Source organism: Typopeltis vanoorti, chromosome 1, assembly GCF_054136105.1.
Source record: "Typopeltis vanoorti isolate ZY-2024b chromosome 1, IOZ_Tvanoo_1.0, whole genome shotgun sequence".
NCBI classification, from domain to species: domain Eukaryota; kingdom Metazoa; phylum Arthropoda; class Arachnida; order Uropygi; family Thelyphonidae; genus Typopeltis; species Typopeltis vanoorti.
Genome location: NC_143549.1, coordinates 109,462,134 through 109,476,313, shown reverse-complemented (window position 1 = coordinate 109,476,313; position 14,180 = coordinate 109,462,134). Strand labels below are relative to the sequence as shown.

At 37.2% G+C, this 14,180-nt stretch overlaps 1 protein-coding gene across 1 annotated transcript in view; it reads left to right on the top strand.

Annotated features, from left to right (window-relative positions):
* The window catches only part of LOC150110306 (glyoxylate reductase/hydroxypyruvate reductase-like), a 207,802-nt gene that overhangs the window by 85,224 nt on the left and 108,398 nt on the right, over positions 1-14,180 (top strand). The gene's annotated exons all lie outside the window — the stretch shown is intronic.

Below are 14,180 nucleotides of genomic sequence, written 5' to 3'. Positions count from 1 at the left end.
CACACCGCTAGTCACAGGCCGTCTTTTGGACTCTGCTCCTGAATAAACTACTTTTTTATATCTGAATCAACCACCCACCTATCCATCTCACCAACTCTATATCCATTCTCATATGTTGTAGTTTACGGATTAGAATTCCATGTGGTATCCTGTCAAATGCCAGGTCCAGCAGTATCACTGTAAACCCATTACCCTTATCCAGTTCTGCCATCACTGTGTTATAAAACTTGAGCAAGTTACTGAGGCATGATCCACTCTTCACAATGCTATGCTGTCCCCCATACAGTATCTCATTTTCATCAATCCATTCCTGTATTCTTCCCTTGATTACTTTCTCCAAGACCTTGACAACGACTCCCAATATGCTGATCAGTCGGTAATCTGCAACAGTAGTCTTGGATCCTCCTTTATGCAGTGGAACTATTTTCCTTTCTTTCCACATCTTTGGGACTAAACCAGACCCGAGACTCAGATTAAACAACATGGTCAAGGGCACTGATAATTCATTAGCCGTTTCACGTAAGACCCGTGCCGGGTGTACCATCCAGTCCCACAGATGTATTCACATTAAGGTTCTGTAATAGATTATTCACCTCCACTTTATTCATCACAATTCCCATATAAACTAATGGTTCCTTCATTTTTTGAATGTCACCTCCTTAATGATATACTGTTGCAAAGTGCTCGCTCAGTAATTCCACTATATCGACTGATTCAGTGACCTCCTTACCATCATCATTCCTTAAAATCATTTTGCCATGTACAGTTTTTTTTTTTTTTTTTTTGCTTGTAGCATATTGAAAGAACTTTTTGGGATTCTCTTTAGCTTGCATAGCTAGTTTCCTTTCATAATCCACTTTTGCTTTTTTTTATCACACTCGTTACCCTTCTGGCCTGTGCTTTATATCATTTGTATGCCTGCAGGTCACCATTCTCTTTAAATTCCCTCCACAGTTGTTTCTTTTTTTGCAGCTCAAGCTTAATGGTGTTATTCATCCATTTAACCCCTACTTGTTTTACTATTCGGACCCTAGGTATACAATCAGCCATAACCTCCTGTAAATTCTCCTTGACCACTTCCCATGCTCTATCGACATCCAGCCCTTCCAGTTTTACATGCCATGGCACTGATCCAAGCAATCTCCTAAGCCTGTCATACTTGCCAGCATGGTAATTCGACATATACCCTGTCTTAATTGAAAATTCCACACCTTCAGCCACCTCCCAGGTCAAGACCTTATGATCACTCTCACCAATAGGTGGCAACATGGTCATATTCATTACAGTCAAATTCTCAGATGCTATTACCAGGTCAAGCACTCTCAAACCCCTAGTATTTTCAATTACATGCTGTCTCAGATAGTTTTCTCTTAATAATTGAATAAAATCGATTTCCTACCTCACGTGTCCTCTCTTCCTTCCAATCAATGTTAGTTGAAATCCCCCATAATAATTACCCTCCTTCCACTCATTTAATTAATTTTTTTATGCATACTATCTCCACCATCTATTCCATCACCTGGTCTATAGCAGCATCTAACTATGTATTTTGTTCAGCCAGTCTCAATCTCACACCAAATACCCTCAAACGAGCTCTTTTCACTATCCTGCAATACAACTTCAATTCTCCTTGGCTGCAGTTCATCAGCTATCATCAATAACACTCTTCCCCCCCATTTTATTCTCTCTGTCCCTCCTAAACACACTATAGCCTACACATTCTATCCCACTAACTATATCATCTTCCTTCAGCCATGTTTCACTAATGCCAATAACCTGTGGCCAGGAAGAGCCAATCAGAACCAAAAATTCTTCCTTCTTGTTCCTATTACTCCTGGCATCAGTATACATGAAATGCAGAGGTCCCTTTGTCCCACCCCCTATCTTGATGCGTTATTCTAACTATCCCATTCCAATTTCTTGTCTTTAGTACTGGCTCGGGTACATTATATACATTCTTACACTCAACTGTCTCACTGATGTCTGCCTATCCACTTCCGCCTCCACCCCTCCTTGGTATTTTAGTTTCCCTGGTTCTGCACATCCATTTTCACTTCATTCAGCAACACTTTTTCCAGTCTCTGCACACCAAATACATTCAAATACAGGCCATCCATCTTGTATAAATGTGTTTGCCCATCAAACTCATTCCACGCGTCCACGAATTCCACATCACACCGTCAGCATAACCTGCGCATAAAGTCATTTGCGATTATGGCCTTCCTTTTAAACTCCTCTCTGTCATACCGCGGCAACAGACTCACCATCCTAACTCTGTCACTCTTTTTTTTCGCTACCTTTAACAATACTTTCAAGTCCTCTCTCATAAAAAATTTATCTCCTTTCAATTCATTCGTACCCACCACAACTGTCAATTCATTCACCCTCTGTTTTTGCGCTCTAATACTCTCACTTACATCTTTAAATTTCTCACCCAGTAAGTACGATTTAGTTAAACCATGAATGGACGCTACTCCTGAGTCCTCTCTGATTCATATATATATACAGGGTGTTCGGGATAAATTTGACATATTTATAATTAATTATATTTTTCCGTAAGTTACATGTATTAACACACACTTCTCTTCATTTAAAAGTTTGGACCCTTCTTCATTCATATACAAGATGTCAGAAAGGATGGATAGCTGGAACCCACCTGAATCATGGAAGAGAATAACTTGTATCATGATGATTCGTGCCCGCCATCAAAATAAGGATATTACGACTGCTGCCCAATGCTCCCTGAATACAGTAAAAACAATCAGGCATGAACTAGAGACTTGCAATGGTGACTACGAGGATGTAGCAAGAAGAAAGATCCCTAGCAGACGATCTGATTGCGTTCGTACAGCAGAATTCCTCGCAAATCTGCAGGAACAGGTGTTGAAGAACCCTGGCATTGGAATTCGGGCTTTGTTCGTGGAGTTGCTAACTGTAGTCAAGCCCTGGATAACAAGGGTAGCCAATGGTAGGCCGTATGTATGGCAGCAGGATTCGGCCCCTTGCCACACCTCTGGGAAAAGTCAAAAATGGTTGTCTGAATATTTCTACGACTTCACCAGTCCAAATGTTTGGCCTCCAAACTCCCCAGACCTTAACCCCATGGATTATTTTGTATGGGGCGCAGTTGAAAAAGACACCAATCGCACTTCCAGTAATACAAAAGCCCAGTTAATGGATAAAATTAAAACAGTTTTTGTGGCCCTTCCCAGGGAGACTGTAGCATCAGCTTGTTCGAGGTTCCGAAGCAGAATTGAAGCTGTGATCGATGCTAATGGTGGTTATTTTGAGTAAATCTTGTTGATAGTATTGTAATTAACTCTGCCTGTAATGTTTTTTTGTCAATTCATTAAATTTAATAGATACAAAGAAGATTTTCTTTTTCCTTACGAAACTGTCAAATTTATCCCGCACACCCTGTATATATATATATATATATATATATATATGAATGAATATTAATTTAAATGACTATAACACTGAGAATAAAAAAGAATAAGGTTTAATCATGAGACACTACTAGTTTCATTGAAAAAATCAACTTCAGGTGTCAAATACAAAGAATTATCTAAAAAAACAGAAACATTATAAAATAACAACAACAGATCTAATATAAAAACCGTAGTACAGTTTAAAAAAGTAAAACGTGCTGAAGTTCCAATTGAAGTTGACTACGTGCATGAGCTATCGCGAGAGCGCCAATACTGGACAGTAGAAATGTGCGCATCAGATAAATTGTACTGAGGCTGTTATTCATATGGGTTGAATCGAGGAATATTTCTTTAGATTCAAGTATCCTTCTCTCGAGTTCATCGTAAGAAGTATGTATATTGGACGTTTGAGACTAGTCTATGAGGTGCTGGTATCCTTCGTCAGGGTTTATAGAGAATAGAACGTGGCTTGAGAGAGCGCTGGCTCGGGGTCCTATTGTAGGATATGTCTCTTTTGTATTCCTCAATACATAAAAGGACAGATTTAGCAGTCTGACCGTAGTATGGTTTGCCACATTCACAAATGATCTTGTAAACTCCTGGATACTGAAGAGAGAAATGTTTTGCTTTAGGTCTACTAAGTATGGAGCGAAGTTTAGGAAACGTAGTGAAATATGTTTTAATGTTGACCTTCTAAGAACTTTTGCCAGTTTAGAAGAGAGGGAGCTGATGTATGGCAAAGATATATATGCTATTGGGGAAGAAGAACCTTCAATAGTAGGTAAACGATGGATAAATGTGAGATAAATTTTTCAATATTCTTAAGAGTGAAGCCATTGTTGAGAAAGGTTCTTTTTAGTAAATGAAGTTCATTTTTAATCTCCGCTTCGTCTGTTAATAAACTGACCTGACGTGCCAGCGTTGAATTCTGATACTTCAAATTTGAGGATAAGATCTTTAAACAGAACTCAGAATTATCTGTGGGTAGTCCGCTCTTACCAGTACTTGTTAATATATTTCTGGAAGACTTCGAAGAAAAGGCGATTAATTTTTCAACACTTAAACCCAAAATCTGGTACCGTTTTATAGATGATGTTGTCCTCATTTGGGAACATGGTTTAAACAACCTCAATATTTTTCTAGATCATCTTAACAACTTTTGATCAGAAAATTAAATTCACCTATAAACTAGAATCCAACAACTGTCTTGCTTTTTTTGGACTTTAAACTTACAAGATGCTCTGAAAATATCAAAATCTCAATTTTTAGAAAGCACCCCCCCCCCACACACAGATAGATACCTTCATGCTTCCTCCCATCATTACCCTCTGCAGAAATTTGGTATTATATCAACGCTGGCACATCGAACTAGATCTTTATTAACAGATGAAATGGAGATTAAAAATGAACTTAATTTACTAAAAAGAACCTTTCTCAACAATGGCTTCACTCTTATGAACATTAAAAAATTTATCTCTTACCGTCGTTTACCTACTATTGAAGATTCTTCTTCTTCCCCAAGAGCATATATATCTTTGCCATCAGCTCCCTCTCTTCCAAACTGGCAAAACTTCTTAAGAAGTTCAACATTAGAGCATATTTCACTACGTTTCCTAATCTTCGCTCCATACTTAGTAGACCTAAAGTAAAACATCTCTCTCATCAGTATCCAGGAGTTTATAAGATCATTTGTGAATGTGGCAAATACGGTCAGACTGCTAAATCTGTCCTTTTATGTATTGAGGAATAATACATAAAAGAATAATACAGAAAAAAGAAAAATAATACAGATAAAAGACACATATCCTACAATAGGACCCCAAGCCAGCGCTCTCTCTCACGTCACGTTCTGTTCTCTATAAACTCCGACGAAGGCCGCCAACACCTCATAGACTGGTCTCAAACGTCCAATATACATACTTCTTATGATGAACTCGAGAGAAGGATACTTGAATCTAAAGAAATATCCCTCAACTCAATGAATAACAGCCTCAGCTACAATTTATCTGATGCGCACATTTCTACTGTCCAGTATTGGCGCTCTTGCGATAGCTCACGCACGTCAACTTCAATTGGAACTTCAGCACGTTTTCCTTTTTTGAACTGTACTACAGTTTTTATATTAGATCTATTGTTGTTATTTTATAATGTTTCTGTTATTTTTTAGATAATTCTTTGTATTTGACACCTGAAGAAGTTGATTTTTTCAACGAAACTAGTAGTGTCTCACGATTAAACCTTATTCTTTTTTATTCTCGGTGTTATGGTCGTTTAAATTAATATTCATAACATTATTTACCGAGTAAATATGATCTCTGACACACACACACATAATCAGTGGCGCACTTAGGATTTAATCTTGGTGGGGGGGGGGGGAGGCTGAGTTGAGTAGACGATTTACGAATACACACTTCGCATTGCATACGACCTATGACTGAGCATCTGCAGTGATCGCCAATACATGATAAGTAGTATAGAAATAAAAAACACAACATAAATTTAAAAAAATAAATTTTAATTAGGAAAAGATTTTTGGAAAATTTTCTAGTGCTTATTTCTTTTGGGGGTGGGGGGGCATGGCCCCTTGGAAACCTTCCCTGGGTGCGCCACTGCATACCATACAAGTTACATAAATACAAGTTTTGTAGCCATGCGAAGGTTATCTGTCATCTTGGAGAACAAGGGTTGGGACATCTGCTCAACATATCATATAATTTTATCCCTTTGTTCATCAAGGTTTGAAGGCGGGTCATGTTGGAATACCCATTCCTGCTCACAAACATGTCATTAGGCTTGGACCATATGCTCTACCAACTCGGTATAAACAAAAATAATGCTCAACAATAAACGTCTTTTCTTCCAATGTCAACACCATTGCCACAGCTAAATGTAATGGTGTAGACTCTGCACATGCTCTTCTATTAACTTCCCTACTGGCTAAGGTGGATGAAATAGTGAGACCAAATTGCACCTCTTATCCATGTTATTCAATGAGTGTTATCCAGAATCATATCCAGATTTAGCTGGGTGTCTATAGATGTCATGGCCAGTGTTGTGGGGTTAATGTGCATGCAGTCGACTGGCATATCTCATAGCATGTGTACTGAGAGAGTGTCAAAGTTCAGTACTATTTTTTTTACACCATACTGTATTATTTTAGTACAAAAAAATAAATAATAAAATAATAATAAAAAAAATATGAACCCAGAGACAGTACCTGATTCTTGTTTTGGGTTTTTTTTGAACTAACTGAAGTGTAAATATAATTCATAATGAATCAACTTAGATTGCTGTTCATGGTGAAACCATTAAAATTTGTTGGCAGCAAGAGTGAAAGTAATTAGTTAAACTTCAGTATATACTAGCATGCATGATTCACTACTGAAACAGCAGCATTGCAGAATGTACTGTACATTACTGCTTGAAGAAACAAGCCATATAAAACCAAGGATGATAAATATTAATATTTTATAGCCAAGTAGACTATAAAATATCAGTGAATATTTATTATCTTCTGATGAGTGATAACCATAAGGTATGAAATGCAGGGAGAACTTTACAGTGAGGACACTGAATAAAGGATTTGCAGTCATTAAAGAAAGAACCGAGTGGATTGGCAGGAACCATGAAGGACATGGAGGTTAACACACAAAATAGAAGAAATTCAAACAGTAATGGGAAAAAATAGAATAAATATAACCAGAAGAGAATGAAATAATAAAAATAAAAATCAACATTAATAGTAAAGTTTCAAAATGTTAGTCATTTAAATTAATATTACTCATGAGGAGTATTCATAGCAAACTAACCTATATGCAGTCTGTTCCTGGAAAAACTTGGCGAAATCATAATCTAGAGATTTATAAGTAGTATAGTCTTTGTGGAGTTTATGTAGTGCATAGAGCTGGCTGTTGGAGAGATTTCTTTTTCGAGACAGGAAAGGAAAGAGAGAGAGAGAGAGACTGCAAGCTGTAAGAATCGGGGATGCCAGTGAGAGAAGGATGAATGAATCTATTCGTAATGTCATGTATGGCTTTTGCAAGTTTTTCCACTTGGTTATACTATACGAGGGTGGTCTGAAAAGTTCTCGGATTCGACCATAGATGGCAACACTATTGGCAAGATTTTTGTTTTCTAAGTTGGTACATCTGTCATAAGCATCCATGTGAAATTGCAAGTCATTCTATCAAGATCAAGTAGTTTGTTTTATACAGCTGTCTGAAGCAAAAGTGTTGTCTGTATCCCTTGAAATGGATAAAATTGAGTACCATGCAGTTATAAAATTCTTTGTAAAAGAAGTTTAACGACAAAAGAAATTCATTTGAAGTTCATAAATATTTATGGGCACTCTTCTCTTTCATTTTTGGCAATTGAGAAATGGGCTGCTGAGTTTAAACATGGCCTACAAGCCTTGAAGATGATCCACATGAAGGACGTCCAAAAAAAGTGTAACAACATCAGAAATCAGTGATCAAGTGCATGATATAGTATTGAATGACCGGCGAGTCAAAGTGCATGAAATTGTTGAGACTGTAGGCATTTCAAAATAACATGTAGGATATATTTTGCATGAAGAATTGCAAATGAAAAAGATTTGCACAAGATAGGTGGCACGCTTGCTCACAACAGATCAAAAATGCACTCGCATGAAAATCTCTGAACAGTGCTTGGAGCGTTTTAACAAGAATAAAACTGATTTTGTGCATAGATTTATTACTATAGATGAGACTTGGATTCACCATTATACACCAGAATCTAAACAGCAGTTCAACAGAATCTAAACAGTTATTCTGCACCAAAGAAGACAAAGTCGGTTCCATCAGCAGGAAAGGTCACGGCATCGGTGTTTTGGGATGCTAAAGGCATTTTGTTTATTAATTATCTTGAAAAAGGGTAAAACAATAACTGGGGAATATTATTCCAATCTTTTAACCAGACTAGAAGAAAAAATTCTGAGAAAAGACCCACTTTGCAGAAGAAAAAATCATCTTTCATTAGGACAATGCACCTGCCCACAAAGGCTGTTTTTGCAATGGGAAAATTAAAGGATTTGCACTATGAATTGTTGGAACATCCACCCTATTCCCCAGATTTGGCTCCCTCTGACTTCTGTCGCTTCCCAAAACTAAAACTCCTCGCTGGTCAGCATTTTTCTTCGAATCAATATGTGATTGCAGCTGTAGAGGGGTATTTTGCAGATCTTACTGAGAACCACTACAGGGACTGGACAATGGCATTGGAGCATGGCTGGAATAAATGTATTAGTCTTAAAGGAGATTATGTTGAAAAATAAAAATAATTTTGAAATTATAAATTCGTTTTTTCATTGTTAGGTTGAGAACTTTTCAGACTACCCTTGTAAATTAAAGATACTAAGAAATTATATACTTGGTTTAATCCTTTATCCAAGTGTAAGCAAAAAATTTTGCGCCTGAAGTATTTTCAGGACTGGGGCAACTCGTATATAGAAGCTAATGACTTCACATCACTTGCCTTAGTATCCCATAATGCAAAGCACATATCCTTATGGGTATGTGCATGTCATGTATGGTGATTCAATGATTAAGGGTGTCCAGAATAGTGCTTGCCTGGTGGAATGATAGATAGTGTGGCAGTGAAGGGGAGGGGTAAAAGTGTGGAGGAGATGATAGTTATGGTTGGGATGAATGACCTTAGAGGCAGAATGAATCATGTAGCATGAGATTTGAAATTGATGTTAGACACAGTGCAGCAGAAATATGTCCAATGAAAGATAGTAAGCATCTTAACCCTCACTCAAATAAGAGGATAGCAAGAATGTGCAAGAAAAGGAATCTGGAATATGTGGATACATGGAGTGCATTTGAGGATAGAAAGGGCGGGGGGCTTTATGCAAGAGATGGATTGCATTTGAATGCAGAGGGGCACAGACATTTGGAGACACTGTTGTTTACTGGGCAAGTGATGTGTCAGGACAGGGAAACTAAAATTGCACAGTTGGAATGTTTCAGGGATGCCCTCATGTGGGGATAATGGTTTGAGAAATGAGGGACTGTACACTATATTACAGAATGAGGTTTAATATGATGGGAGTAATAATGGCTATGAGAAGGCTGGAATATACTGGTTTTTCTGTATACAAATGCTAGGAGCATTAGGAATAAAGGGAATGGCATTGATTTACAAAGTTAGTGGCATTGATTGACTCAGTGTCTCCAAAAGTTGTTGATAGCAGTGAAACTTGGTTAACTGAGGAAGATGTTCTAACAGGGATAGAAATCGAAGGGTATTAACATATTTCAGCAGGATAGGGAAGGTAAACGTGGCGATGGAGTGTTACCCATGATGAGATTAAATTATACACCCTGCACTCTCAGGGTCTATAAGTCAATGAAAATAACACTAATGACTTTGAGTATATTGTTGGGGATGGATGTTTATAGGAAAAGATATTTAGTGGGATGTTGCTACAGACCAGGGAATATAGATGGTAAATATTTAAACAAATTAGTTTGGCAAGCTCAAAGCAAGCAATCGTTATGGGGAACTTCAACTATAGTGATATAAACTGGCAGAATTGAATTTAAGGGAACTGAATTTTTGAATTTCTTCTGGAGCAGCTATCTTAGGCATCATGTGGTGGAGAGAACACATGAATCAAGAGTTCTGGATTTGGTCATAGCATCAGAGGATCTGATTGTGATTGAGATGGCATACTTCTTCCCCCATTGGGGAGAGACTGTATAGTAGGGATTCCATACATCCCAGTTTTCCCAGGACAGTTCCGGTTTTATTACTTCTGTCCCGGTGTCCCGATATGTTTAGTTCGGAATACTAAATGTCCTGATTTTTTAGAATATAAAAAATTAGCATTTCTAATAAGAATAAGTACAAGTCATAATATTTTTGGGTGTTTTTAAAAATGTATGTTTACAAAACAAAAAGCAGAGACATATTTATTTTGTTGTTTGGTGAATTACCAGAATGTTAGAATTTTGGGAAAAGGATTTAGTTCCATATATTTCATTCAGCCAGAGAAAAGAATGTCAGAATGAGGGAGACAGTCGCCCAACTGTACATTTAACTAATTGCAATCATGGCATCTATTTCATTTGTCTGGTCAGTCATAAATTTTTAGCAATCTTTTATCTCAAACTTAGTTCGCATAGCGTACGATGTCCGACGGTCTGAAATGTTTCTCATTGGTCACATGTTTTTGAATATTAACGCGCCACAATAGTTCATTTTCTTTCAACCAATGAGAAACATTTCAGACCGTTGTATATCGTACGCTATGCGAACTAAGCTTCACCTGTCAGGCGCTAAATTGTTTTTATATTGCTACAGGGTATGTGATATAACCTAGTTTTGAACTGTTCATTTTGTATTCTTGCATTCTTGTATTAATTGTGGATATTCAGATATTTTGCATCTACACAACATGCATAAGGCTCCTGTTGTTTATATTTTATTGTATTTACATTGTAGTTCTCGTTTTATTGGCATATTAACATTTTATATCTTTATTCTATGTCTTTATATTTCATATACTTATTAATGTTTGATTTAAGTGTAATATGTTTAAGTATTGTCATCTGTGTTTAAGTGTTGTTATTAATAGAATAAATAGAATTATTTATAATTCTATTTATCAATTTATTAATTAGAATTCTATTTATTTGACATATGTATAAACATTTATGTTATCTACATTAATAATTCAAATTCAAATAAATATGTAATTTTTTTATTTTAAAATACATAATGTTAACAAATAAAATTTATTTCTCTTAACCCTTTTTTTGTTTTCAAAAAATGGGATCCCTACTGTATAGTCCTGACTTGGAGGATGAAGGATGATTGGGAGACATCAAAACAGAAGGAAGTTATGTGGACTTATAAGGTGCTTGACTATCATTGACCTACAAACCAGCTTGCTGCAGTGCAATGGATGAAAGAATTTAAAGGAAGTGGAGTCGTTAATGCATGGGAGATACTTGGAAAAAATTGTTGACAACAATGATAGATTGTATACCTCAAGTGAAGAAGATAAAACAATTTGGAGTCAGATGGATGACAAAAGGAATAAAGGGGGAATTGCAGAAGAAAAAGAGATTACAGAAGGAATATAAAGAAAGAGAAGTGGAGAACAGTTGTATTAGGAATATAAGGCTCAGGCTAGGAAAAGTATTGTAATGAGAGAAAACTCAGAATATGAGAGGAGACTGACTGGCACTGCATTCCAAAGATAATCCCATGGAATTTTTCACTATGTGGTGAGTACAAGGAAAAATGATAGTGAACGGATTATTTTGCTGGATGAAGATGGGAATCGCGTGACCAAAGCAGATAACATAGTTGAGCTATTTAATGATCACTTTATTAGAGTGTTCCATCCTGGTGCATCCTGGCTTTATTCATAGAAGAATAATGAGTGGTAAAGTGTTAGAAGAGAATGAAGAGGATGTATTCCAAATGCTGAGTACACTAAATGTCAATAAGGCAGAGGGACTAGATGGAATTTCACCATACATTTTAATGGAATGTGCTATAGAACTGACTATGCCGTTTAACTTGGCTGTTTAATGATATCTCTGATATCTCTCCATCAACCATCCTCCTATCCATCCCAATATGCTGCAGTTTGCTGATTAGAATTCCATGTGGTATCCTGTCAAAGGCCTCAGCAAGGTCCAGCACTAGTACTGTAAACCTATTACCCTTATCCAGCTCAGCCGTCACTGTGTTATAAAACGTCAGCAAGTTAGTGAGGCATGATCTACCCTTCACAAAACCATGCTGTCCCCCATATAGTATCCCGTTATCATCTATCCATTCCTGTATTCTTCTCTTGACTACTTTCTCCAAAACCTTGACAACGACTCCTGATATGCTGATTGGTCAATAATTTGCAACAGCAGTCTTGGAACCTCCCTTATGCAGTGGTGCTATTTTCTTCTCTTTCCACCCCCTCGGGACTAACCCAGACCCGAGACTCAAATTAAACAAAATGTTCAAGGGCACTGACAATTCTTTTGACATTTCTGGTATACCATCTCGGGTCTTACGAGCTGGTATACCATCCAAACCCACTGTATTCACATTAACGTTTTGTAATATACTATTTACCTTTATTTCATTGAACCTCATTCCTCATATAACCTGTTGGATCTTTCATTCCTGCAATAACACCACGTGGTATGCAGTTCATTGTTGCAGATAAGGATGGAGGTGAATTGCCTTGGTGATCTGTGCAGGTTGTGGATGACAAGAATGAGGCCAGCTTTATCTTTTGGTAATATTGCTATACTGATATTTTGGGTGAGATACTAGACAGATGGACAAAAACTGCCCTGATAGAAGTTATAACAGTCATGGCTAAGCAAACCTGTAAAACAGTCATTAACAGGGTTAAGTCAGACTTACTTGATTATTGGTTGTAAATGAAGCTGGAATTTTTGTCTTCATTTTTGATTTTCATAGATCACTTCTTATAAAAACTATGGTTGGATATTAGGGTGGAAATTTTAAACAGTGAGAAATGAAGATGCTTAATATCAACATGGAAATTTTCTGTAACATGGTCAAAATAAATATCTGTGTCCAGAGAATGGAAATAATAGTCTAACCAAGGACAGGAATATAATTCTCCAGTAACCTTTCTGATTAGAATTGTCAAAGGATATGAAGCTATGTGTGTGGCTGAAGGTGGTAGGGTGTGTGTGTGTGTGGGGGGGGTCCACTGAACATGAATCATATAATTATGATCTGATTTACCAAGAGGAGGGGTCACCTGAATGGTGTATACCTGGAAGTAGAACTGGTGAAGAAAAGATGCAGAATCTTGGATGAGTGGTGACAATTGTTGGGTATTCTAGTTGGTAGATGAACAATTTGCTTTAGGTCACTGCCGACAAGTACTTCAGCTTCACTTCCAACTTGGTCAATGGAATTGGAAAAAGGAGAGCCATTTTGAAGTTGTGGATATTAGAATGATCAAGAAAGATTTCACTGTTATGGTAATTAGATTGCATTAAACCAAGCTTTAAGGATAAGATGTCAGAGCTCAGAATGGTTCTTAATCTTGTATTTCTTTGTATTGGACTGTAGTTGCAGCAGAGTAAATTGGGGTTTGGTCAGAAACAAATCAGGTGTAAGTATCTGTAGGTGACAGCGAACATCATTTAAGCTGTGCCTTTTTTTCTTATGAATGTCGATAAAGCAAATATGGAAGAGTTTTTTTGTTTATTTATTTTTATTTTTTTTTACAAAATTTTCTTACTATAGTTTTTTATTTTTTAAGCCTACTACTTCATGCTACCAATACAGAGAGTATTGTCTGCATACCATGACATGACCTAGACACTGTGCTTCTGCATACCCTGTATGGTCCTCCCTCCAGGCATGAACTGGCAGAAAAGAAGGCAATAGGATTGAGCCTGCTGATGCTGATTAGGAAGCCTAATAAATTGATTACCATCAGGTTTATATACCACCTGGTAGCCAGCCTGTAAAACTACTACTTAACCACTGTAATCTCAGCGATATGTTCTGGATCTTCACAGTATGTTTGGCATGCCCTTGAAGGCTCACACCATATGTTAGAAGATTAGAGGGACTGAAGGTCATCAACCACCTAGTAGGTCTGGTTGGCATTTTTTCAACTAGGAAGGTATTCCTTGAGAGTAGAATTGCTTGCTGGTGGCATGAGAGCTCCTATGATGGCCAAACAGGCCATACCTCAAAGGTGGGATTGACCTGACTAAGAGT